This window comes from Pipistrellus hanaki, assembly GCF_964339955.1.
Source record: "Pipistrellus hanaki genome assembly, chromosome: 13".
NCBI lineage: Eukaryota > Metazoa > Chordata > Mammalia > Chiroptera > Vespertilionidae > Pipistrellus > Pipistrellus hanaki.
The window spans coordinates 7,952,303-7,979,287 of record NC_140515.1 but is presented as its reverse complement, the minus strand read 5'-3'; the positions used below and the strand labels follow the sequence as shown (position 1 = coordinate 7,979,287).

The 26,985-nt window shown below is 49.1% G+C and overlaps 1 protein-coding gene across 4 annotated transcripts in view; it reads right to left on the bottom strand.

Annotated features, from left to right (window-relative positions):
• The window catches only part of FOXP1 (forkhead box P1), a 206,536-nt gene that overhangs the window by 170,696 nt on the left and 8,855 nt on the right, over positions 1-26,985 (bottom strand). The window contains exon 1 of one of the 4 annotated variants that reach the window (XM_084902070.1): positions 11,286-11,303. The exons of the other annotated variants lie outside the window; for them this stretch is intronic. The gene's annotated coding sequence lies outside the window, so the exon portion shown is untranslated. Of the gene's footprint in view, positions 1-11,285; positions 11,304-26,985 lie in introns of those variants that run through there. 4 annotated transcript variants of the gene reach the window in all.

The window sequence follows — 26,985 nt, the reverse complement described above, 5'->3', positions numbered from 1 at the left end:
GAGCGAGTGCTGCGGGTCTGGAGGAAGCGAGAAACCTGATCAGGAGGTGTCCTCGGAGCGTGGGGACCTTTAGATGAGCAGGCAGTGATAGGGAAGACTAACACAGAAAGATCTTAATTCTGAGTGCCCTAACTTCCGAGCGTCTTTTAAAAACTGGTCCTGGGCCCAGGAACAAAACGACCAAGATACTGAAGAGATGAGGAGCGTGGAAAGCTCACCCTTGAAATTGATGGCTCCCACATGCAAGTACAAATGCTGCCCACTCATTCGCACCCCAAAAGGGTGGACATTAAGTCCAATCATTAATTCTGAATGCAATAGTTAAGGGGCAGAGTTGAGGAGGCTGCTGGAACCTCTGAACACATCCTTTTAGCGATTCATTAAAGAGAAGAGGAGGCGGCTGCAGCAATATTAAGCGCATCGCCCAATGTCACACAGCAAACCAGTGGATTATTAAGACAAGAGTGTAAACGGAGAGGTCGCAGCCAGCTCCGCGCTGGTGCTGCAGACGAGGTGCCTGGGCTCTCTCCGCAAACGTGCAGTGAACAGAACAGGCACCGCGGCAGGTGGGGAGGGCCTGAGACCTGTGAGCCTAGCAGTCAGCGCACTCCCCTCTCACGGCCCGCATACTCCGAGCCATGGCTATTCATACACACACAGGCAGTGGAGAATGGTCCTTACATAGAATAATAGCATACACACAATCAAAGAAAAGGTGAACTCTTAGATATAGAGAAGAGCCTGGTGGTGGCCAGAGGTGGCCAGTGGAGGTGGACAAAACGTTCAAACAAGTGATAAAGTAACTTAGCATATCAATAAGCTATAAAAAAGTAAGGCGAGGGGAAGTCACGCGCAGCATGGAGACCGCAGTGAGTAAGGCTGTGCTGCAGATTTGAAAGCTGCTAAGAGAGCAAATTGTCAAAGTTCTCATCACAAGGAAAAATCGTGCAGCTATGTGTGGTGATGGCTGCTAACTAGACTTACGTGGTGATCATTTTGCCCTACACACAAATATCAGATCATTATATGGAATCATGTGAAGCTAATTCAATGTCACATTCTATCTAATAAAGAGGGTATATGCAAATTGGCCATCACGCCATCATGAAAGATGGCAGTGCCCACGGTGGAGGTGGGTTTCCATAACATAAGATGGATGCACCCACAGCAGAGGCCAAATTCCCACGAGAAGCCTGAAGGAGCAATCAGCAGGGGACCTGAGGCTGCATGGCGCTGGGCCGGGGCAGGAGACCTCAGGACGTGCCCCTGCCCCAGCACCAGGCCAGGGGACCTCAGGTCACGGCCCCCCGGCAGGGCTCGACGGGGGATCTCAGGCTGCACGCCCCCACCCTGGCGCGGCCTGGGGCCCTCAGGCCATGCCCCTGTCCAGCGGGGCTTGACGGGGTCCTGAGGCTGTGCCCCCACCCAGGGAGGCTTCACAGTGGACCTGAGGCTGTGCCCCCTGTCCAATGACCCCTGCACAGCAGGGATTGATGGGGGACCTCAAGGCATGCCTCCCGCCCTGGTGCCAGGCTGGGGGACCTGAGGGTGTTCTGGGGGGGGGGGGGGGGGGCGGAGGCTGCGGCTCCTGCCCAGCATGTGCCGGGGGACCTGAGGCTTCACCCCTTGTTCAGCAGGACTTGAGGAGGGCCCTGAGGCTGCACCCCCCACCTGGAGGGGCTTGATGGGGGTGCCTAAGGCTGCGCGCCCTCCCCCCCCACCCGGCACCAGACAAGGGGACCTGAGGCTGTACCACCCGCCTGGCAGGGCTTGATAAGGGTGGAGCCAGCCGGGTTTGGATCTCGCCTAATGGGACCAGCTGGGTCTGGGTTTCTTCTAATTTTAGGTGCTGCAGGTGGGCAGGGACTTGACTCCAGACTGACAGGAGGAAGATTTTCATAGACATTTTACTAATTTTCTTTTATCTCTGACACTTCTATTATAGAGAAAGGGCAAATAGCAATATTAAAATATTTCCTCTAGTTAATTCCCTTTTAATGTGCATGAATTTCATGCACCAGGCCACTAGTGTCAATATAACAAAATAATTTATATTCCAATAATAAATAATCTTAAAATAAATAAAAATTTTAAGGATCCCAAACTAAAATACAGATAAACAAGGATTGAACAATCAAATTGTTTGGCCTCTGGATTTCTCTTGAATTCAGCCCACGGACTACACTCCAAAAATTATAAATGGTTATCACAATCCCAACATGTTACGACAGGAAAGGCTACCTGAGCGTGAGACACACTGTTGAGGAAGAAATCAGAATGGCAAGTAAACATCTATGGATGCAGGAGGACGGGGCGGCAGCCTGGGGTGCGGACAAGGGCTGCCTTCTGAGTCCCTGCGTGCAGAGTGCAGAGCAGGCAAGTCACATGATTAAGAGAGTGGACAACGGAGCCTCTGGGGAAGGGCTCAAAGGGCTATGATGATTTAGCCTGAAAACAAGCAGGCCCGGGGGAGTTACGACCAGCCTTCCAGTCTACAACAGGTTATTACACGGAACCACCAACAGGAGTCTTCTCAGGCCCAGGGAGAAGGGCCAGCTGACTTGGGACGCAGGAGGGCTGGCTGGGCCTGAGGTGGAGCCACGGGGTGTCCTGGTGGCTCCCGCAGCTGCCGCCTCCTGGTCACAAACAGCCTTACGAGGGACAGGAGGGTGGAGTGGTGGAAACCAAGCGACCCTAAGTAGTCACTTCTGTGATCTTTCAACTTCCGGTTCATAATATGGAAAGGCTTTAACTAAAACTCCACTTCCCACCAGATGGGGTAAGAAAGGCAAGACCCAGCCAGGCCCAAAGCAGGTCGCGAAGACCCTGCTCTAGACGGAATACAGCAGGTGAGGCTTTTCTGCCCCGCTTTTAAAATGACAGTAAACAATAAGCAAGAGAAAAGAATCCCTAATTCACATAATCATGCTTAGAAGGGCAATTAGCCCAAATGGAAGGCACCCTCAGCCCCAATTCTGCACCATTATAGACCAAGTGTAGAACTGCCAGGAGCACCTCAAATTCAAGTTGGACCCTAGGGTTCTCTTTACTTCCTTCAGGAAGAGGCATTTATGGCAGAGGGCTCAAGAACCAAAAAAGCACATAATTTCACACTATGTCTACTATGTTCCCAGTTACTCAAAGGCCAAAGGCAACCCCACTGCATGACATGTGGGTGCCATGTTTCCAGTTGGCACTGCCATGTGTGTATCCCCAACTCAGTCAATTCCACACCAGGTGGTGGGCCTCACGGAGGGCACTGTGCTTGTGCTGCCTCTGCAGAGGGAGGCTCTGGCAGCCAGGGAAGATTTTAGATAAGGATGAGAGGTCAGAGCCTGGGCAAACATCCAGCTACTGGCTCATGTGTATCTGGGGCTCTCAAAAGTAAAGAGTAAGTTCTGACAATCTTGTAAAATCAAGCACAAAGCCTTTGTTGGCATCAAGTAAAAATAAATATTTCCACTTCTAATTCCATAAAATTCAAGAACTGTAGTGCTCCAAATGGTGGCCACTAGCCCCATGTGGATACTTACATTTATATTAATTACAATTAACAACATTTTAAAATCCAGCTCCTCAGTAGCACTAACCACAGTTGGGAGCTACCCTGCGTAGTGGAACTGCAGGAGGCGCACGGGCACATGGACACTGTCACCCACACAGGGCATTCTACTGGCAGCGCTGCTCTGAACATCAGGGCTGAAAGACCTGGGAAGTCAGCACACAGCTGTTCAGATGTGGGAACTGAGGCCCACAGAGAAAATGCTCCTGTCCAAATGGTTAGCTGTCATCTCACCCTGAGCAGTGCCACTTGACCAGCCCAGATGACACAGGCTGTATGCACTGGGCCCAATAGCCTGGGAAGGACTTAGAGGGAGTGGTCACCTTGACAGGTAGAATAAGCAGGATGAAAAGATGGAGCAGGTGGGCTGTGCCATAAGAAAGAGAAATAAGCATTTGTGGGCTAGGGATTAAACGTGACTGATACTTTAGAGCAGAGGTGGAAACCGTCTGACCCCTGGGCCGTACTGGGCCCACCAAATCATTTGGGCTGGTCCTGCCAAGGCATTAGAGGTGAGTTCATTAAATGTTTGACCAGATACAGCAGGCTAGTTTTTAGTTGTTAATTGTGTATAGCCCTCAAATGATGCTACAAATGTCTAAATGGCGCTTGGCAGAAAAAGGGGTCCCACCACTGCTTTAGAAGGTCTAAAATATCTACACTATAAAAGAATAACATGGGAGAAGCCAAACGCGGAGGATCCAAGATGGCTGCACAGGAAAACACTTAACCGCAGCTGCACACAACAATTTCAATAAAATACAACTAAAATATAAAATGGACATTACCCAGAACTACAGGAAAGTCGACTGACTGGAAATTCTACAACAAGAAGGAAAGAGAAAACCAGAGGGAAGAGAGGAGGAGCTGAGAAAGCCTAAGGTATGGAGACACACAGCATTCGCGTGGAGAGGACGGAGCCGGAGAGGAGAGAGGAGGGGGCAGCTGAGTGCCTGGCTGGCGTTCCCTAGTGGGAAGGAGATAAAAGCTCTGGACTGTGCTGAACCCCAGACCCGACAGCACTGAACCCCAGTTGTAGGCCAGACCCTGGGGACCCAGGCTCAAACAGAGGGAGCCTGGGCTGTGAGGCAGAATCCCAGGGGAGCAGCGAAAGGCAGAGCCCCAGAGGCGCGAACATTGCGCGCAGAGGATGGACTGTTGACTCTGCTGCCAGATTGCCCTGGAAGAGACAAAAGCTCCGGACTACTCTGAACCCCACTTTCAACCCCACTTCCAACTGAACTGAACCCCAGTTCCGGGCTCATTGGGGGAGAGACTAAATTGTTTGGTAGCAGGCGAAACTCGAGGGCAACTCACTCTCAGAGGTGCTTTCAGTGAGTACCGAAGGGCCCTGAGGAATACTGAGACTAAGGAGCCGCGTAGGGCGTGGCTGGCGTGGCTGACAGAAGTCAAGGCTGTAGGCTCCACTCTGAAACTCCGCCCCATCAGGGAAGCTGTGAAAATGCCAAGACAAGGAAATAGATTACAAACGAAAGAAATGGAGGACAAAAAGCGACTGGATATAGAGTTCAAAATCACACTTATAAGGTTGTTCAAGAATCTCCTAGAAAAGGCCAATAAAATAAATGAGACCTATGAGGATTTGAAAAGGGATCAACAAGAAATAATAAGGGATCAATAAGAAATAATAAGGGATCAACAAGAAATAACGAATACATTCTCTGAAATAAAAAATATTATACCGAGTCCTAAAAACAGAATGGAAGATCGCAAGAATCAAGTCAAAGATTTGGAATATAAAGAGCCAGAAGTCACTCCTCTGCAGAAGCAAGAAGGCAAGAGAAGCCAGAAAGTTGAAGATAATGTAAGAAACCTCTGGGACAACTTCAAGCGAACCAACATCAGAATTATGGGGGTCCCAGAAGATGAGAGAGAGCAAGATATCAAAAACATACTGAAAGAAATAGTGACAGAAAACTTCCCCCACCTGGTGAAAGAATTAGACTTACAAGTCCAGGAAGCGCACAGAACTCCAAACAAAAGGAATCCAAAGAAGACCACACCAAGACAAATCATAATTAAAATTCCAAGAGCAAAAGACAAAGAGAGAATATTAAAAGCAGCAAGAGCAAAGCAGGTGGTTACCTATAAAGGAGCACCTATATGATTGTCAGCTGATTTCTTAACAGAAACCATGCAGGCCAGACGGGAATGTCAAGAAATATTCAAGGTGATGAATAGTAAGAACCTACAGCCAAAAATAATCTACCCAGCTATCACTCAAAATCGAAGGCCAGATAAAGAGCTTCACCAATAAAAAAAAGATAAAGGAGTTCATCACCATCAAACCAGAATTATATGAATTGCTGAAGGGGGTTGGTTCTTTTGGAAGAGAAAGTAAATAAAGATAAAAACTATGAACAACAAATACGTAACTATCAAGTGAATCTAAAAACCAAAATAATTTTTAAAAAATCTGATGAACAATATTAACTGTTGGATATAATAGAATCAGAGGTATGGAAGGGGAGTGAACTGACGATTTTTGGGGGGAAAGGAGAGAGGGGAGTGTGGGAAGAGACTGAACATAAACTGTGCACCTATGGATGAGGACAATGATTGGTGGGGAAAGGGCAGAGGGTGGGGTGGGAACCTGGTGGAGGCGAGCAATGGAGTGGGGGTAAAAAAGAGGAACATCTGTAATAATATGAACAATAAAGATTAAAAAAAAAAAAAAAGAAGAAGAACATGAAAATTGACCATACCTTCACAACGCCCACCAGCCAATCAGGAGTGAGTATGCAAATTAGCCCACCAAAGATGGTGGGTTAACTTGCATATATAGGCACTGAGTGGCTGGGAGCAATGACACAGGCGTTCTGCACTGCCCCAGACACTCTGGGCCTCTGGGCAGCGTGGGACAGTGGAAAGGTGGCTCTGGCCAGAGCGAAGGTAGTGCTGGCAGCCAGGGGAAGGAAGGCCAGTTCTTGCAGGAATCTTTGTGCATTGGGCCTCTGGTGTAGAATAACAACAGAATGGGGAATTGAAGCTTGATTTTCAAGGTTCCTGTTTCAGTATCTAATGCTGTGTAACAAACTACCTGAAAACTCAGGAGGCTTACAATAATTTCCCCCCAATATTGGCTATACTCTGCTAGGTGATTTTTCTCTGCCTGGGTGGCATTTACACAAGTGCATGCAGCTGGGACTGTTTCCCTCCAAGATGTGGGTGTCTCAGCTCTTTTCTGCCGGTCCCTTCACCAAATCTGGTCTCTTATCCCCAGCAGTCTTGCTTGAGTTTTGCGATATAAGTGTGTCCCCAGAGCAGAAAGCAGTCAGGACTGGAAGCAGTACAGAGTTGCTTCCACTGCAATGAACTGCTAAAGCCAGTGAAAGGACTGCCCACCAATTCGGGGGGCCCAGGGCCACCTCCTGAGGACAGGGAGGGCTGGGAATGCGTGGCCAACTTTCCTCCACAGCATTGCCCACAGACTGGGCGGCAGACTTTATACTCCAGTTAGTAGGAAACAAAGCATGAGAATAAAGTCATCAGTGTGTGCTTTAGGGAGAAAAACCAAGTTTTGATGAGTGGGGTCAACAAGAGAGAGGCTACAGATGTCTGCGAGGTTGTATCATTTTACTATGACTTTATAATTGAGTCTGGTCTCATGGGAGGAAATGATGGAAGTTGCAGAAACTACTACATACATAACTGGAGGCAGAGTAACTAAAAAATGATGCATTATCTACCCAGGTGGAAAATACTTGCTAAGTAAAGATAAGTTTGAGTTTGGGATGAATTTAGGAAAATCCCTATCTGCAGTTTATGTTCAGATTCAAGAAGTATAAGGACAGCCCTGGCTAGTGTGGCTCAGGGAACAGAGCACTGGCCTGCGGACTGAAGGGTCCCAGGTTCCATTCCAGTCAAGGGCACATGCCTGGGTTGTGGGCTTGGTCCCCAGTAGTGGGCATGCAGGAGACAGGCAATTGATGATTCTCTCTCATCACTGATGTTTCTATCTCCCTCTCCCTCTTTGAAATAAATAAAAATATATTGAAAAAGAAAAGAGAGAATAAAGACAGTGACAGGCCCATCCAAGGAGATGCCAAACACACAGAGACATGTACCTCAAGTGCTTCCTGACCTGGTCTTAACCTTCATTGACACCTGTTAGCATTCTGCTGAACGGGGAGCTTCCTGAAGTCAAAAGTTCAACACTGACTATAGGCAAGCTGTTCTCTGGAAAGCTGAGACTATATGCTAAGTTACAGGTTATGGGGGATCTAACTGAAACAGGGCCAAAATATTAGGACAAATGCAACTAAATACTAACCTAGAATTCTGATTAATCTTTGTCTTCCACAGTCTTTGTTTTTATTAGTATCTCTTTAGAAATGAGCATCATCAGCATAGTCTCTTGGAAGTTCTATCCTAACAAGGAGCTAGTCCTAGAAGACTAACCTTCAGGTAGTTGAGATTTGCGGGGTCCCTTCCCATTTGAGCTAGGTACTTACCAAGGCCTGTTACAACCTAGTGCCGGAGACGGATGTAGCAGAGGAGGTGCGAGTCCCCATTGTCTTGTTTTGTGGCAAAAGACAAATTATAAGCAACTGCATCTGGGATATTTCAACAAATAATTTGTGTTGTGATGAAACCGAATGGAGAGTGGAGGAGACGAGAGTATGTAGGGAACACTTTAAAGAGTCTTCTCTAAATTTTCAATCTGTTGGATGGAAATTAAAGGGTCACACACTTTGGACACCTGAAAGCTGTGTTTGACACATTAGTTTCTCATTCCCTTCTTCTTTGAGGTTTCTCTGAGCTCTTCAAGAAAGGAGATTATTTCCCAGTTTTGAAACAACAGGAACTAAGAGGAGGTGGGAAAAGCCATTGCTGAGCCCCCATTGCTGCTTAGCTTCCTGTGGCACCGTGTCCCTTCCATCACCTGTGCCGGCCCATCGGAGCGCCTGAGGATGAGGCCTGAGACTTAGTCTCCCTCCATTTTTTATTTTTCACATTTCATGAAATCGTTTGGGAGCATTTCTTATGCCAGTGCTCCCATAGCTCTCCCAAGCACCACAGTCTGTCCTTCCCACTGGAAGAAGTACCGATGCAGTGGAAAGAAACAACAAAGAGCAAGCTCGTATTCCATCTAAATTGTGTTTTCCATAGACAGACACAGACACATATAAACCAAGCGAGGACTGTGGTGGAGGGAGCCTGGCCAGTAAGAACCACATGTGAGAGAGTCACAGGAGCAGATCGGCTCTGTCAGGTACGGCAGCGCAGGGCCGCTGCTTCGGGAAAGGGAGGCACCAATGAGCCACAGGCTGAACCATGCAACCACCTCAAAGGGCTGGACACGCGAGTGGGCAGCAAACAAGTTATGAATTCACGTTCTTCGGGAAACTCGGAGGCAGGGTTCTGTGGCTGTGAATCCGGGCCGCCTGGAGGATGAGGAGACACTGCTGCTGGACGGTGACTCAGATGCTGGGACACAGGACAGACCGCCCGCCACAGGCAAGCGGTCCTCAGCATGGCGCTGCATCCACTCGCACCTGGCAGCGTGGTGGCCGCTGTGCCCACTGTCCACAGCACCGCCAACCATGTGCCCACGTACAGACAAGCTGGTAGCCGCCCTGGCAGCCACACAAACCTGTCTCCTGCCCTCCCTCACTCCCCGGAGGAGGAGGAAAAACCATTTCTTCTGTCCTATTCTGTTCCTCACTCGAATGTGTAAAACTTCAACCTGAACAATTCCCTTTGAGCTCCCTCCATAAACATGCCCATCTGCCCAGGCAGCCCAAACCTGCAGCCCGCAGCACGAAGCCGCAGCATTTGCTCAGAAGCCATGCACTTGCCCATTTTAAACCGATTGTTCAATTTCCTTCCAGATGTCAGAACCTTCAGAGGGCGGCCGCGACAGTGAGCAGCCCCACCTGCTCCCGTGGCGGCTATGGGAGGACAGGGCTGGAGGGCTCTGGCCAACATGAGCTCAATGCCAGGGACCAGAGCTCAGTCAGTCCTCAGCCAGCCCCCCATATAGAAACACCCAGGCCTGGCTCACGGCGGGAGGGGGGTGCTGGGGGGGGTTCACCAGGGGGGTGGTGGAGGGAGCGGTGGGCTCACGGCGGGAAGGGGAGGTGCTGGGGGGGCGCGGGCTCACAGGGGGGGGGGGGCGGCGGGCTCACGGGGGGGGGCGGGGGCCTCACGGGGGGGGGCGCGGGCTCACGGGGGGCGGTGGTCTCACAGGAGGCAGGGCTCACAGGGAAGGGGTAGTGGGCTTTGCTCCCTGAGGACTGCAGACATACTGGCCTGCCTGAGACCGAGAATGCTGGTTTACAGGGATAAAGGACAGATGAGTGCAGAGCAGAAAAATAATATTTCACTAGAAGCAGCGAAAACCATTAGAACAGAAACTGCCTGACATTAGTTCCCAAAGACTAACAAATTTGTACAGAAAAATGGGGAAGACTTTTTACCAAAATCTGTAGCCAAGACTATTTCACAGAGGGTGCACACTTCTGAGGACCCGTCTTGTGTTTCTTAAGACCGTTGCTGTCTTTAAAGGAACAAAGATTATTTTCTCCCTTCACTCAAACACTGAGATATGCTTTATCCTACAACAAACACCAAATTCCTTTGACTTCAAACCCATGCGCCCACCCCCTCCCTGGCCCATTCCAGTTGAAATTATTTGCCTCCAAAATAATAAAGGAAAAAGTGACTGGTAAGATGACTAGAGTAACAACGTTTTCTTCTTTAAACCAATTTGCATAGCATTTTCCTAAGTTGTCCCCAAATGCATATTCTTCAAGGAATATTTCAGGCATTTAAACGGAAAGTGAACTAACATGGATTTTGGCAAAAATAATGGAAACAAAGACTGAAACCAAAATATCCAATAAAACACTTTCTCTTTCCTGAAAAAGATGGGAATAAAACACACCCTGAAAAGAAAATTATTTTATAAAACATTACTAGGAATAGCTTTCACCAAATTTAAAGGAAACACTATTCTGTTTTCCATAAAAATCAAAACCTGTTTCCCAGAATGACTTCTCTAAAATCATCAGCACCTCACAAATTTTTTTGTTTAAAGAACATTAAACTCAATTAAGTTTTCTTTATATTAAAAAGAAATAAGAACGAAGGCCAATTCTGCCAAAAGGCTTTACAATTATTTCAAATAAAAAGAAGTCAGTCACAGAGGACTAACCAGACATTTCAAAAGTGGTAATATTTTTTCCTAAGTGTGAGAGCTGTTTTTTCCTACATATGAATTTATTGAAATGTTTGCTGTAACTGATATACTCCTTCCACACAGCAATCTCTGCAGAGACACAAGTTTGGGTTCAATGACGGGTTCTAACCCCACCGCCATTTGGCCTTTAACTGGTCACGTGGCCCGGTGGGCGAGCTGTGGGCAGGCAGAGGGTGAGCGCTGAGCAGTCACACCGAACAGAAGAAACACGCTCTTGGCTGCAGTGGGCTCGCCCTCCCCCTGCCCACGCCGGAAGGCCCGGGCCTGGGCCGGGAGCGCGCTCCCCGGAGAGCTGGGCAGGAGGCTCCTCCGCCGCAGGCTGGCACTGCTCCCAGCGACGGGCACAGCGGGCAGCACCCTGTCTGCGGGCTGCATGCAGCGGTTGGCACCGGAAGCACCCCCTCTCCCCGCTGGAGCCGGAAAGCTGGGGTAAGACAGGCCTGACTGCTGGACTGTAAGGAACATTAATTTCCACAAAAGAAAGCCTTGGAGTCGTACCACCACCACAGGCTGGGGACACAGGGCTCACAGCTGCTTCTGGAAAGTGCTCACAGGGCCCGATGGCTCTCCTCCTCCTCCCCCCGGGCGGAGCCCAGGCCGCCTGGGCCCAGGGACAGGCCGGAAAGGGCAGCCCGCCCTGCGGGCGGGGCTTCAGAGGACAGGAGAGGCGACCGGAGGGCGATGCCACGGCCTGCAGGGCAGGGCCCTGGCGCCATGAACCACGGTGCCACCCGGTGAGCTGCCATCACCTCGGCTCCCAAAGACTCCGGTTCCGTTCCTTAAACTTCTTCGTTTTTTTAAAATATATTTTATTGATTTTTTAACAGAGAGGAAGGGAGAGGGATAGAGAGCTAGAAACATCGATGAGAAACATCGATCAGCTGCCTCCTGCACACTTCCTACCAGGGATGTGCCCGCAACCAAGGTACATGTCTTTGACTGGAATCGAACCTGGGTCCTTTCAGTCCGCAGGCTGACGCTCTATCCACTGAGCCAAACCGGTTTCGGCTCCTTAAACTGCTTTTGAACCCTGTGTAATTAAACACCAAATCTGGCAACCCACGCTAATTTTGAAAGGCGCTCCCTGGGAATTCAGTAAAAGTTTAAACAACTTGTTTACATGTATTTGGCCCATCTGTTTAAACAAAAAGTTTATTTTAATAGGAGCAAACCTTGGGTGCAAGCTCCTTTTGTTCTTGGGACCACTGTGGCCCCTTCCCCAGCTGCTCCCTAATCTGCATTCTAAATCTCCTCTGTAAACAGAGTCTGAATAACAACTTTTTATGATAAATGTTGAACACCTCCAAGATGACAGGGGCAAAATAAACTCTACTTTTCTAACCAGGAAGCTTTTTAAACATACAGAAAATACTTTTCTTTATGCTGTTCTCTTCTAGGAAACCACACACAAAGACGACCCTGTGCGTGTGTGTGTGTGTGTGTGTGTGTGTGGTGTGTGTGTGTGTTTCTATGAGTGTGAGTGTGTGTGTGTGTTTCTGTGTGTGTGTGTGTGGTGTGTGTGTGTGTGTGTATGTGTGTGGTGTGTGTGTGTGTGTTTCTGTGAGTGTGTGCGCGTGTGTGTGTTCCTGTGTGTGTGTGTGTGTGTGTGTGTTTCTGTGCATGTGTGTGTGTGTGCGCGCGCGCGCGCTCCGGGCAGCTGCTCTGAGACGTGTGCATTCCCATGGAGCGCGGTGTGCTGCGGCCCACGATGGCCTCGCTGTGATTGCGGACGACAGTGAAGTGCTCCGAGTATTTACTGATCCGGTTATCTTGTTCTGTGACCGGCAGAATCAATCAATCAGGAGGGCAGCTCTGCACTCACATATTCCAGGCACATCTCCGCACTTCAGGATCCGACATCGCAGTGTTATCCGGCCAAATGTGATCAACAAATGCAGGCCCCGCGCAGCAATCTCAGATGAAGATGTTATTATGTGGGACTGAGCAGAGTGATAAAGACAGCCTGGCGGAGCAGGCGGAGCGCCGGGCCTCACTGGGCGGCCAGCCCCTTCCTCCACCACCGGCGGTCCGGGGAGGGGAGGGAGCCATGCTGCACCGACCCCCACAGGCATTCCCCACGGAGCACAGCACCTCTCCGTGGAGCGTTACTGGCACACCCTGTAAGGAGGATGGCCATATTATAGCAAAAGAGCGTTCATAGGGATTTTCTAGAGCTCTTCTGCACTCCTGCTATTCTTATCATTAAATAGTATAAGCTAATGGCTGAGAGCAAAAGCATGTTTTCCATGTGTTCATAATTTAATCGGCACTATGACTGTATTAATGTCACATCTATGACGCTGCATGTAAGACGGTGTTAGTATTGCAAGTGGAGCTCCAGAAAAGTATGAGAGAACCTCTTATTTGGCCAATAGCTGTACCTCAGTATTGCCCTACCGTTATTTTACATTATTTAATCCCAAAGCTTTTGGATTCTACCTTCCTCTTGCATTTTAAATATTTAATGGGAGCCGTTGGCGGTCCATGGGTACAATGACTAGATAGCTGCAGAGAGAAATTGGAAAATTAATCATCATTTCCATTTCCTGCTTTTGTCCCCCAACTACTGACTTGCGGAGCTGAGTCCCACTCGCACAACGTGCAGGACGTGGAGAGCGTTTCAGACCCAGCGAGCCGAGCAGCCAGCACACAGCCTTCAGTCATTCCTGGAGATTTGTATTCTGGGTTTTCATCCAAATTTCATTTTGATTCATTTTAATTAAAACACATTTATTGGTAGAGGTTACATTACATGCAGCCTAAACCAGGGCAAGACTCTCCCAAACTAATAGTAGGAATGATGTTAAAATTGTTTATTATTCTTTAATGAATTTTCCTACTTAAATTACAGCATTGCACAACTCTATGAGGAATGCGGGCGCTACCCGGAGCAGTTTGTTACAGAAACGACAGAAGCGTCCATCTGCCCTTCCCTCAGCAGCTCGAGAGGAGAAACCCACCGAGTGGCTATCGCCCTGCGAGTCCGCCGCACGGCCGGGTCTGCTCACTCTGTTTTCCCTTTTCACTATTATTAAACTGGAAAGAAAACCCAACTGGAAAATTTGCCTTTTCAGTTCCCTTGTCATCATGTAATAAGTATGAAAAATATATGTGGCATGGCCAAATGGCCGGCAGACAAAACACCCACTCAGAGTGACGTGCTGTTTTCCATACCACTCAGACAAAATCAAAACAGCAGAGCCGCGCAAACAAAAACAAAATAACACTTCCCATCAGCATTCCAGACAGAGATTTACAGGAAGAGAAGCTGGGAAAGGAACCAGAATGAAATGACTGCTCGTCCTCCACCCTCCGCAGGGCCGTTTCTCCAGACCGACAGCACTGGCTCTGACACTGGAGCGCTGAACAATCGGTAAAAGGGTTGCCAGTGCTAGAAAACGTTCATTTCTTTTTCGGGCACACATCTGCACCGCATGAGGGCTGCAGTGCTTCCACAGAACCGGGGCCCACGCTCTTCTCCCTCACAGGAAGGGTGTCAGAGGCAGGCGTGATGTCATGACCTCCCCTCCGAGAGCCCACCTCCCTGCTGCCCAGCCGCCCGCAGGGGAGGCCATCTCCCCGAAGGAGGCCGCCCTTCCGTCGCGGGGCCGGCCCTGTGGCCGAAGGAAGGCGCTGGCTCCCGGAGGGCAGGGCCGAGGTCCCCGGGGCCTCCGGCCTCCCCATCCCGGGGCTGGCAGCTGCTCTCCGGGGGACTCGGTGCCCGGTGTGCCGGCAGGAACGGCCGCCTCTGCCCTGGCCACGTCTGAACACCTCCCTGACACCTGCCCCCGAGGATCTCTCTCTCTGTCCAGTCCCCGTCTGCTAACAGATGTCATCCAAACCTAACCAAGCATAAAAGGGCCATAAATATTTCTCTCTGGTAAATTGCACATTCGCATTTCATGCGGGGACACGGTGTTTCCCTGCTTCCTCCAGGGAGAGCCTGATGCAAAACCCAGCTCCTCCACTGGCCTCGGTTCCCTCAGTGAAACGCGGACCATGCTCTCGGCCCACAGACACAGAGGCCTAAGGCTTTCTCTCTGGTCTTTTGTTTCCTAGTATCTGCACCTTCTTTCTTTCCTTTCCCCCCAAAGTGCCCCTTCATGTTACAGATCACACGTATGCATGGGAAATATAAAGCAAGGCAGAAAAAGAGCCGTGCCTAGCAGAGGCCTGTAGCTTTAGGTTTCCAGTTTTCACAGTGCACTCCTCAGTCACGGCCAGAGGAGATCCGTCCAGGTTCCTCTTCAGACACCGGGCCCGCAGGAAGCAGACAGGACTTTCCTCGGGGTTTCCCTATGCACACGGCAGCCTTCATCCTATCCTGTTAAGACAATGGGCCTCATATTCCCAGAACATGCCACCTGGCCAGTGGAAAAGAGGACAGTCCATCATGAGATGGGCCCCACTCCCAAGCTTCAACGTGGGCCCCAGGGGAGCCCTCAGAGCAGGAGCTGCCTCCTTATGCGAGGAGACACGATCACATTTGTGCTCAGCGAGCTTCGTAAGTAATGAGTCTTAATTTAAAATAAAACTACCCTAATAATGCTGTGGAAGCCATATGTCTATGTTTCTCTTTCCTATTCCTTTTGTCAAAACAAGGATCTTATACTGCTATTTAAAGTGAACTGCGAACACGCTGCAGCATATACCACAACAATGCCCCCCCTCTCCCCCCCCCCCCCCACTGGGCCTGATATTTGATTACTGCTAGTCAAATCAAGCTCTCAGGCAAATAATCTCCATTTTTAACATTAATGAGATATGGTCATGTCGACAACAGCTTGCAGAAACTTTTAATGTGATTTCCTGCAGGCTGTGCTGGCCTCTTTCATGGGGACTACTGTATGAATGAATCGCATTTGCCAACGTGGCTACGTAGACAAGTGCACGCTAATTAAAACACCCCCGGGACCAGGATCGGAACGCCACGGGAAGAAGCGGTGAGCGGCGCTCAGATCTCCTCTCTGCCGCCGGGTGATTCAGCAGTGTGTTTTCAGCTGAAAACTACAGGCAAATGTAAGGAATTCCGGGCTCTGATGTAACCACACAATTTGTGTTAATCTTGGTTTCACATGAGCTGATAGCAGCCTCCCGGACGACCCTGACTGAGAAGCCCGCTGCGGGGCACGCGCGCCCGGCCTGGGCCTCAGGCCCGCTCCGCTCTCCGCCAGTGCCCGCAGGGGGACGAGAAGAAAAGCAGCCACTGCAGTCATTCTCCCTTCTCTTTTGTTCTTTCTGTTCATTCTTCTTAATGTTTGTATTTTACCACTTTTGTTCCCAACAAAGAAGGTGGGACATGCTTTTTTTTTTACCTAAATGTAATCATTAAATACTGCAGTAACTGCTTTTCATCTGTTCATCCATCTACCCGTCCGTCCTTCCATCCGTCTGTCCATCCATCATCATCTAACCATCCTCTGCCCCCGAGGACACACACATTCACAACACATTTTTAAAATTTAAATAATTTTTGCAAGAAAATTCCAAAGATGTCTTTGCTGGAATAAAAGCACATTTCATACAAGCAAAAATTTGTGGGTTCAAGTTATTTGAGGGGTTAAATGTGCTTTACCCCTGACTCAATCCGCAGAGATAGCGAGATGAATGGAAGAGACTTAGTCCCGGGCCCCTTCAGAGGCTTCTGTCACGTTACTGTCACACAGCTCCTAAGCCCCCTTCAGACGTTACATCACTGCCGAGCTGCAGGCACCAGGAAAGTAACTGAGGAGAGCTAAGGAATGCGAGCCATAAACAGGCGCTCTCCTCCCGCTGGCCCCCTCACCCAGGCCTTCCTCTGCTTGGAATGGGAGTCCTGAGCTCCTGGCATCACCCATCACCCAGAGTGCCTGTGGGTTATAAACAAGCAGGGTGCCACCCTGCTTTTGCATAGCACGCCCCTCCTCTCACTTCCTCTGCCCTCACACCTTACTGCCAACATCTACAGGAACCGGAACTTCAGGGCTCTCCGAGGGAGACCGGAGCCTGAGGAGCTGCAGGCACAGGCTCCGCCCTCACCTCCTCTGTGGACGCCCTTCAGAGCCCTGTCTGGTCTGGGCTTCATTTACATTTTTTTTCTGTTGACAAACAGAGCGCATGAATATTAATTACTCTGAAGTTTATTTGCCGAAAAGGCACTTTCTAATCCTTATCAATTATTTATTGAAACTTTCCACCACCTAATAATCTCATTAACATGATTATACTAAGGCCAACAGCAAACACTCCTCTGAGAAGTAACTCAACGCCCTAACCTTCCTGCCAGGTCTCAGGCAGCCTCCTTGCTCAGCCATGGACAGCCCAGCCTTGTGTCTAGAACTTTCCAGGCGGGTGCTCCATTTAACAAAAGAAAATTCATTTGCAGTATCTTTTGTTCTAAAACAAAGTTTCTGATACACTAAAAAATTAAAGCTAAAGCCTCAGGAAATATACGTATGCCTCTTCCTCACCCCACTGTGTGCATAATTACTACAGGGGCATCTCAAGGGACCAAGGCCCCAGCACAGAGCGGAGCAGCCCAGGCAGAGGCACTGGGTTTGGGAGGCAGGAGGTCTGAAAGGATGGAATGCAAGTGAGGACCAGTCTCCATTATGACAGCCCCTCACGCCTACCTGGGACCCATCGCCTGTGATCCAACCCATACCCTGCCTGAGACCCATCCCCTGCCCGCCACCCATCCCCCATCCCCTGCCACGACCCATCCCCTGCCCGCCACCCAACCCCCCACCAGCCACCCATCCCCCCGCCCGCCACCCATCCCCTTCCTGTCACCCACCCCCTCCCTGCACCCATCCCCTCCCTGTCACCCATCCCCTCCCTGTCACCCATCCCCTCCCTGTCACCCATCCCCTCCCTGCACCCATCCCCTCCCTGCACCCATCCCCTCCCTGTCACCCATCCCCTCCCCTGCACCCATCCCCTCCCTGTCACCCATCCCCTCCCTGCACCCATTCCCTCCCTGTCACCCATCCCCTCCCTGTCACCCATCCCCTCCCTGTCACCCATCCCCTGCCTGTGACCTATCGCCTACCCGGGACCTGTTGCTTAGGAGGCATGCGACCTACAGAAGCTCATTGCTTTCCCGGAGCCCCATCTAAGTGTGTGGAACAGTTACTGTTACCTTTACGATACAGATGAAGAAACTGAGACAAAACAACTGCTTCATGTTGCCAAGGGAAGCGCGGGGGCAAATCCAGGAATTCTGCACACGAATTCATTGACTGGTTCTACTTTTATATATATAAATTTTATATATATAGATTCCAGCTAGGGCGACTGGTCCTATCTTAAAAATGAGAATTTCCTCTCACCCCCTTCTTCCTTTGTGATTCACTGTTGGTATTTTAAAGGACATTCTTGCTTGGAACTTCACGTTTTAAAGGTCTGGAGTGCCTCTTGGTGATATGTTAGGTACTACTTTCCAAAAATCAACAAAGCACCAAATACTTAAAAAAAGAGCCTGATTTCGAAATTAATCAGAAGCACTGAGAAAAGCAGCAGCACGCACTGTTAGAAGCAAAGGGATCTTTGAAAGGAGGCAGAGCAGACCCACCGCAGCCGGCCGGTTCTCACCGGTGTTCACGGACACAGCCAGTGCCCCTGCCCTCCCAGCCCTGAGCTCGCTCCTTCCCCTGTGGGTCCAGCCCCCCCCCCCCCCCAACGGATGGCGGTTACCATCTATTGGCCAAGCACGTGAGCCAGTATTCCGAAGGATTTCCACAAAATGGACATGGTTTGACAGAACAATCAGCCCAATCCCCATCCTCTCTCCGCCTCCACCACCAACCAGCCTCACTGCATTTACAAAGTTTCTCTGGAAAAGGTTCTGTGTGGTTTGTTTTCCCTTGGGGGCTGGGAGGGGGTGTCCCTTGCCCTGCATAAAAACATTGCAAACATAAAAGAGACAGAATTATCTTTCGCTGCAACATAGTAACTGCTATCCTATTAGCAAAACTCGGCATTCCACACAGAAGGACAAAACCTGAGCCAGTCCGGATGCACCACTCCAGGCGGAAATCCAATGAAGGCCGTGAGAGGGGACACAGGCCAGGCCACAGAGACGAGGCCTGTCCAGGAGGGACCTGCGGGCACGGCGAGTCCCCTAAGCATGTGCTGTGGCCGAGGACCGGCTCCTGGCCAGGAGGCTGCGGGCCTGCTCTTCCCTGCGCTCCCAGGCGGCCACAGGGACCCAGGCTTTCAGGTGGGGCCCGGGAACCAGACCTGGTGGGAAGGATGGAGCTGGGAAGGGGGTTGGCGTTTTTTAAAGAAGAAAGTGAAAAAATAAGTCATCCGTCGGGAGGCACGTTGTGACTGGCAGAGAAACTGTCCGACCTGCTGCACCGGCTCGCACGGGGCGGTGACACTGCCCAAGAGCCAACCCAACGCTGCTGTTTCTGCAAATAAAGTTTTATTGGAACACAGCCAAGCCCGTGTATGACCTGTCTGTGTTCACAAAGAGCATCAGTGGGAGAGAAAAGCCTACCGAGCCGAACAAGCTTGCTGTGTAAAGCCAACGTGAAAGCACAGCTTCCTGCTCCACCTCCAGACGGCGGTGGGCACCCAGCCTCCGGCCCTGAGCGGGCACAGGTGTGCCCACCCCTCGCGGAGCCACGGGGCCCGTCCCCACAGGCCCACTGCACAGAGGCCGCTTCTGACACATAGGGCGTCCACACAAGTCATCAGAGGACAACGCCTTAATTTTGTCTGAGCTTCATTTCTTCATCCGTAAAATGTGAGGCTGGCTCACTAGGAATTTCAGGAACTCTGTGGCCCGCAGAGGGAACGGGAGAGGAGCACACACCCAAGCTCCGCGCAGGGAGGGGAGGCGAACACGGGCTCACCAGGGGGTGTGGATGCCGCCCAGTGGGACCAGAGCCCACACGAGGGCCGGCCCGAAGCTGGCCCCGGGGGCAGCTGTCGTCCTTGTGCCACCACTGGCTGGAGTGCCACACACGCACCCACACCAGTTACACTCAAACGGGAGGGCCCCTAAAAGTCTAGCTTAAAAAAAGCAATGTTTTTTCCTAATTCTTCAGCAACGTCTCAGCTCACAGGAATCAAACGTTGCCTCGGCCTGGATGGAGGAGGACTGCCAGGCCGTGGCCTGGGCCTCGGTTAGCTGTCGCAGGCCATCCTTTGCTGACCTGGATCTGGGTGCCAAGCCCACGTGAACACAAAGGGAGGGCTGCAGGAGCATGGAGACATACAAGCCCTGCCATGTGTAAAAACTGAGATGTTAAAAAAGAAAACGCAGGCACAAGAAGTTTGCCAGAAGAAAAATAGACATGCCAAAAAAAAAGCTGCTTCTTAGAATCCGGCTCAGCCATGCCCCCGCCCCCACCCTCAACGGATACTCTTAGTAAAGAAAACACAGTAGATTTTTTTCTCCCTAGCCTGTATTTGATTTCCAATTAAAATTAAATATAAACTGAAATGCCACCTGGATTTTAGCAAAATCCAATCTCCATCCTCCACCCCTTCTTTTTCTTAAAAGAAGAACCTGGGCTTACATATACAAACATTTTGCTAAATGACCCGTGGCAAATTGCGTAATGCCAGTAAAAGTTGTGTTTTTTAAGTTATGAGCCCCAAAGATTTTATCTGAAATAAAATCCTGATTCAATTCAGATTCTGAAGGCAAACTGGGTCCTTAACTCTGCCTTTAAATCTAAAACATTTGTGTGCGGGGCCCTCAGTAATGTTGCTAGTAGGTCAGTAGGAGAAATTCTGTATTTATTAAGATGCGTTTTCTGTCCTAAAATGGTAAATTGGGCAGTAATTGCTACAAGAACGGGCTCTGCAGCCTTCCCTTTCCCCAGAAGAGCTGGCTTGTTGAGAGGGACTGAGTGCTTATCTCAATGAATCATCTCAGGGCAGAGACCAGAATCCCCCCTTCCAGGCTGAGGGCCCTGAGGGCTCCCCCTGAATGCCACCAGCTCTCAGCTGCCAGGCTCTGAACTGGTCCCCTCGGCCTCCCTTAGGTCTCTCAGACTCCAGCCACACCCCTCCCTTCTCCTCAGACATGAGGACCCAGACCAGTGACATGCCCTGACCCCCCTCCACCAGCTAAGGCCTTTCTGCGTCTTATTTAATGTTCCTCAGACTCTCTGAAGTTCTCGCTGGGAGCCCGCTGACCGGCGAGAAGAGTGAAGCTCAGAGAGACTGGCATCACTGGCCCCACGTCCTTCCTGCAGGAAGTGCGGGCGGGGGGATGGTCAGCCTTGTTGGGAGGGATTCCACAATGCGTCCGCTCCGTGCCGGCCGCACCAGGCGCGGGGAAGTGCACACAGGTGAGGGAGCGACCAGGAGCGGGCGCAGCCACGGTTGGAGAAGTAGTGCGTTTTCCCACCTACCTACCCTCTCTTTTCTTTGACAAGAGGGATTGGTCTTGTCACAAACGGATGCTATCAGATAAGGATGATTAGTGTCTGGCAAATTTGATGGTGGGAACACCTAGAAGCTGCTACTGTCTACCAGCTCTATACATCTCAAAAAAATTAAAACAAAAACTATTATTAATGTAATTCACAGTGAATTACATTAATAATAGTTTTTGTTTTAATGATAGAGGCAATAAAGGTTAGTGTAGAAAGTTTAGAATGTGCAGAAAAATGCAAAGTGTACAAAATAAATCACAATCCCATTAACAAACCAAAAAATTTCCTCTAATGTCAGAGATTTAGGATATTTTTTATTTTTCATCTTATACATAATACTGTAATGAACATCTGCAGGTTTAAATCTTTCTGTATGTCTCACCTTATTTCTATAGGTTAAATTCTTAATAATTATTATCATAAAGATAAGACCAACAGCTAATATGTATAGACCATTTACTATGTGTTGTGCAATTTTGCAAACATTTTACATTCTATTGATACTCAGAATATGAAATGCTAACTTTATTCCAATTTGATGGATGTAAAAACTGAGACAGATCAATTAACTGATTTGCACAATTACCCCCCTAGTGAGGGCAGAGCCATTATTCGGGTCAACCAGGCTGGCTCCATAGTCTATGTCTTTAGATGCTCTACCTTTTTGAGGGGGCTATCGAAATGTGACCTGCCAACAGCAGCAGAGAATGGATTAAAAGTATCAGAAATGCAATGATTGGGCCCCACCCCAGGCACTCCAGAATAAATGAGGGCAGGCCCAGGAAGCTGTGTTTAAGTCACCCTCCAGATGATTCCAATACACTTAAAATTCGGAGACCCTGCTGAATGCTGCACAGCTCTCAGCAAAAGTGTACCCTGAATCGAAGGGCAGGGCTGTGCTGAGCCTCTTCATCCCCGAGGCCAAGTCACCGGCCCAGATGGCCACACAAACCTGCACTCTCCAGCCACAGGGGGCAGTGCCAGTGCTACTGGGGGGGGGGGGGGGGTCTTAACTCTGATTTAGTGCAAGAGCTTCTCACTAGTTACTAGTTTATGGGGTTTAATTAGAAGAGTTCAAGAGTTTGTAAACAGTGATCACGGTTGAATGTACATAAAATACCTGAGAGGCTTTCTATGGCCTTACTTCCCACAGGCTTCTTCAGAGCTGGCCTTTAGTGCTACATTTAAAATAGCCACAGACTGATCCCCGGGACACACTGGTAAGCAATTAGAGCCAAAAGAGGAAAATCTTTTCCATATTAAAGATAGGCTACTAATATACTTAACATTTATGAGACACAGAAAAAGCTATGAAGACTTGTCAAAACGACGGGCCAGCTGGTGAATCCAGTTACACCGGAGCATGGCACGTACAGCGTTTTAAATGGGGAAGGGGCCGGGCACGATGCACAGGAAACTAGAAGAGAAAATTACAGACACACACTTTTCAGAGCAAAACAATGCTGGGTCTCACCAGATTGGAAAAGGAGGGACCATAGCCTGAGAAATGTAAGAATGATGGAATGAAAGGTAAGGATTAGCCAGAGAAGCCCACTTACTTGGAAGACTAAAGAGATTTTCATACATCTGACAACAAACTGAGAACAGAAACCAATACAAGGCCCATGCATTTCCTGGGAAAGATGTCAGTTCATAAATAGCTGACTGAGCAAACGTCTGCAGAATGTGACAACTGTGTTAGAATTGGGATTAGGGTTCCAGTTGTCCTGGCCGCAAAGCACTGGCGTTAGCAGAAGGTAATGCAGAGTATGTGCAGCACGGACAGCACCACAAGCACCTTGTCAGTGCATCCATTTCTGAAATCGTACACACAACTCAGCAACGGTCTGTGCGCCCACAGGCCTGGCCACTCCTGAGACCCACACACTCAGACACTGGTGTCCACACAGAAAGACCTCTACCCCGCACACACTCCAGCTGTTCCACAATGGAAACCCTCCCTTCTCACCCCAAATTCAATGGCAAAATGCAGACATGTCTCTTGGCATTAATACCTGAGTCATAAGCCATAGAGCTCAGCATATTCCTCTGTCCAGCATCTCCTCGCCAAAAGGTTAAACTAAAGCAGCAGGTGCATACCTGCTGGATTACGTTTCCTAAAATTTTCCATGGTCTTTAAAAATCCCACCAACATAGACTCAAAGAAACCCGTCTTCTCTGGGTCACTTTTATTGCTTAAATCACTCATTTGTTGATTAGCCATTTGCATCTCTTCTACAGCTTATCTTTATTTGCTTGGAATTTTTATTGATATTTAATGCATATGTTAATGTCTTGTTCCACTCTGATTAGATTATGAATTTTATAAATGCAGGGAGACGATATTCAAGATATTGCTTTTTATCTTCCAGCCAAACAAGGGCCATGACCATAAGACAGATACACCAACTGCTTATGTTACTGTTTTCTGTCAGAGAACCACAGCCACAGCCAGCTGGCGTTGGAGGCCTCACTCTGTCCACCTCCACTTACGAGAAGGTGCCTGCGGGCCTCGGGACTGCCCATGGCAGGCGAGCCTTTACTCCCGTAAGATCCATCTAATTAAATGGTTCCAAAGAAGCCTACACGTACGGTATGGATCACTCCAGAAAATCAAAACATTATCTTAAACTGTGGTAATTTTTGACAGATAATTTAGAAGAGGTAAGTGATGATCCCTGTTTTGTCACTATAAATAAGAGTAGAAGGTTCTGAAAGGCTAATCTTACCACATCTGCCATTCACTAATCCAGGGGTTAACAAACTTTTTATGGTAAAGAACCAGATAATAAGTATTTTAGGCTTTGTGAGCCATCTATTTTCTGTTGCAACAACTCAGCATGCTGCTGTAGCGAGAAAGCAGCGCGGGCAGTAATAAACAGTGGCGTGGCCTCTCCATAACCTTCCTCAGGAAACAGGTGGCAGTCCTGCCAGTGGCTCAGGTGACTGGAGCCTCGTCCCGGACACCAAAGGTTGTGGGATTGATCCCCATTTGGGGCATATACTGGAGGCAACTGGTAGATGCTGCTCTTTCATAACCATGTTTCTCTCTTTCTCTCTCTTCCTTCCTCCCTCCTCCTTCCTCTCTCTCTAAAAATCAGAAGAAACATATTCTTGGGTGAGGATTTTTTTTAAAAAAAGGTGTCATCTTCGGCCTTTTCCTGGCTTAGTTCACCCATCCCTGGCATATCTACAGCTTCACACGTGCTTCGTACCTAGAACTTCCCATGAGGATACTGAAGAAATGGCCGAGACAAGTGTAAAATTCCTTCCAGAATGCATTCCTGCCTGCTGTCACTGTGGCTCTGTCACAGAACAGCCTCTGGCCCACTGTATTGTGCACAGCACATACTCAGCTTATGCGTGACGCTTCCCCTCCTAAAAGATGTTAATGACACCGGAAGTCTCTAGATAAATGCGCATGCATTCACATACAATACACAGCACAGACTGCATTTCTAAGACAAGCGCAAAACTAAGGAGATGATTGGAAGGTCGTAAGAAAATGCACCTGGAGAAGACATTTCCACTTCCCCCTTCTGGAGGCTGAATTTGTTGAGTTCCTATGGAGTTGCAATGAACTATCACCAGCTGGAGGGAAAAGAAGGTGCGCAGTGTTCTCTCGGTATTCTCTATCGTACACATTAGCACCACGCCGCCCCGCTTTAACCTTGCAGAGGCTGCTGGTTCGCGGGAGGATGACAGGAGTCAATACAGGCGGCAATAACAATGGAACTATTTCTTACCATGCAACCTTGCAACATGAACACTTAATAACTGTAATAATAAAAGGCCACTTTTGCCTTACTTTAGGATGTTATGTATTATTTTATTAAATTTCCCAAAACTCTTTCTTTCTTTGGCTCTGAGAAGCGTGGCTCTGCTGTTGAAAAGCAAAAGACATTTTATGCACAATTTTCCCTCTACTAGAAAGAGGTCTATTGTGCCCTTCAGTGAACATGGAATTGATATTATCATCTTTTAGTTTATATCTCACCACTTAACCTTCAGATGAAAAGTTATTGGGTTTGAATGACTGAGAAGACGCCATGTCAGCTCCCCTTCAGTGTGCGTGGGGGTGTGAGGGGAGAAAAGGCAAGGAGATAAAACAGATTTCTGGTCAGCTGATTCTTCCAACAAGAGACTGTGATATGGATGACGAATTGTGTAATAAATGGTCTACTTTCAGGAATTTTGCTAAAGGTGAATCTGTGTTAGGCTTAAGGTTGTTGTGGGTCCAGTGTAAAGGAGCAGCCTTTGTGAGTGTAACAGGAACTCAAGGCGGCCGGGGAGCTGGGCGGCGCCTCGGCAGAAGGCGGAGGAGCGCAGAGTCCTTCCCCCAGTGGCCTCTGCGGGGCGCAGCTCACACCCAGGCCAGACCTGAGGGCAGCTGCCCTGCACATGGGCATAGTAAGTGCACACTGAACTTTCCAACAAAAGAAACCTAAATGCAACCCCTTCCCTTTAAAAACAAACGCATTCTAAGCAGCAGAGTCAATGTGGAACAGAGACTTATCACAGATCTAGCATCTTAGTTTTAGTCTCCACAAGAGACAAGTTCACTCCGCAATCAGCAGGATCACAAGCAGCTTATCAGCACCGCCCATGTGACTCCGGAAGATATACTCATTAGTAACTGGCAAAGGCTAAAGGGAAAATACTCCATAATTAATCTGAATAAACATGTACAGTCAAACAGTAAGCTTTACTGAATATGAGTCTCCCCACCCCTTTTTAAAAAAAAAAAACACCCTTTTTTTTTTTTTTAAAGGAACTCTGGAAATAAGTCCATTCTTTATTTACAAATTCTATCTGTGCTTTCTTTCTCATGTCACCACAGACACCACAGTGACAGGTAAGGGGGAGCCTGGGTTCTTCTCCCTGGAATGCTCCCCGTTCTTGGTGCCCCATGTGGGGTCTTCAGATGGGGACCCTGACCAGCCTTCACTGCTCCCCTCCCTGATCTTCCCCATCTACCCCCCACTCCCTTTCTCCTCCTATTCCAGGCACTCACAACTCATCTGCCCAGTAAGTGCCCGGGGCCAGGGCCGTGCGCCCAGGAATGCCATGGGATGGACTCAACCGCAGTTGAGAAATGCTGGAAGCAAGATGGTCAACAACAGGGTACCCTCAGCTAGACTCTGGACCAGCTGCACTATCTTGTCACTGCCATTACTCTCTGGATCTCCCTCCTTCCAGCCAGGCCAGGCCCCGCCTTCTAATTCACCTTGAGAACACTGCCTCCTCTCTGGCCTTTCTGCTCTGAAACTCCTTGGCTTAGATACTCAAGCCTCCCACACACTGAGCCACTGACCTCCTAACTGCCCACCCCTCCACCGCCACTGCCACTCCCCATGCTGTCCCAACACCAACACGCTACACACCAGTTTGCCGCCCCCCCCATACCCCCACCTTACACATAGGTAAGCACAACAAATAGTAGCTAAGGGAAAGGACATGCAAACGAAGGGAGGGGTGAATTTTAAGAAAGCCAAAGCTAGGAAACCAAGCTACCATGCTTTCCAGGCAGCTCACATAGGATAGAGCAGAGACTGGTCACAGTGTGAAACTCCCTGGCCAGCATTTCCTTGTGAGAGAGGATAAGAAAAAATGTGGCTGTATTTCTCTGAACCAAATCAAACAGTATTGAGCTAAGGGTCTCTGGAATGTTACAAGTTACACTTCACAATTACAATAGATTTGAGTTCAAAGACCAAGTGATGAAAAGAACCTTTCTAATATGGGGTTCAATTCTCTACATAAACTTCCCTCTGTGGCTCCATCTGCCACTTGCATTTATAATGCTATTCTACTTTGTCATA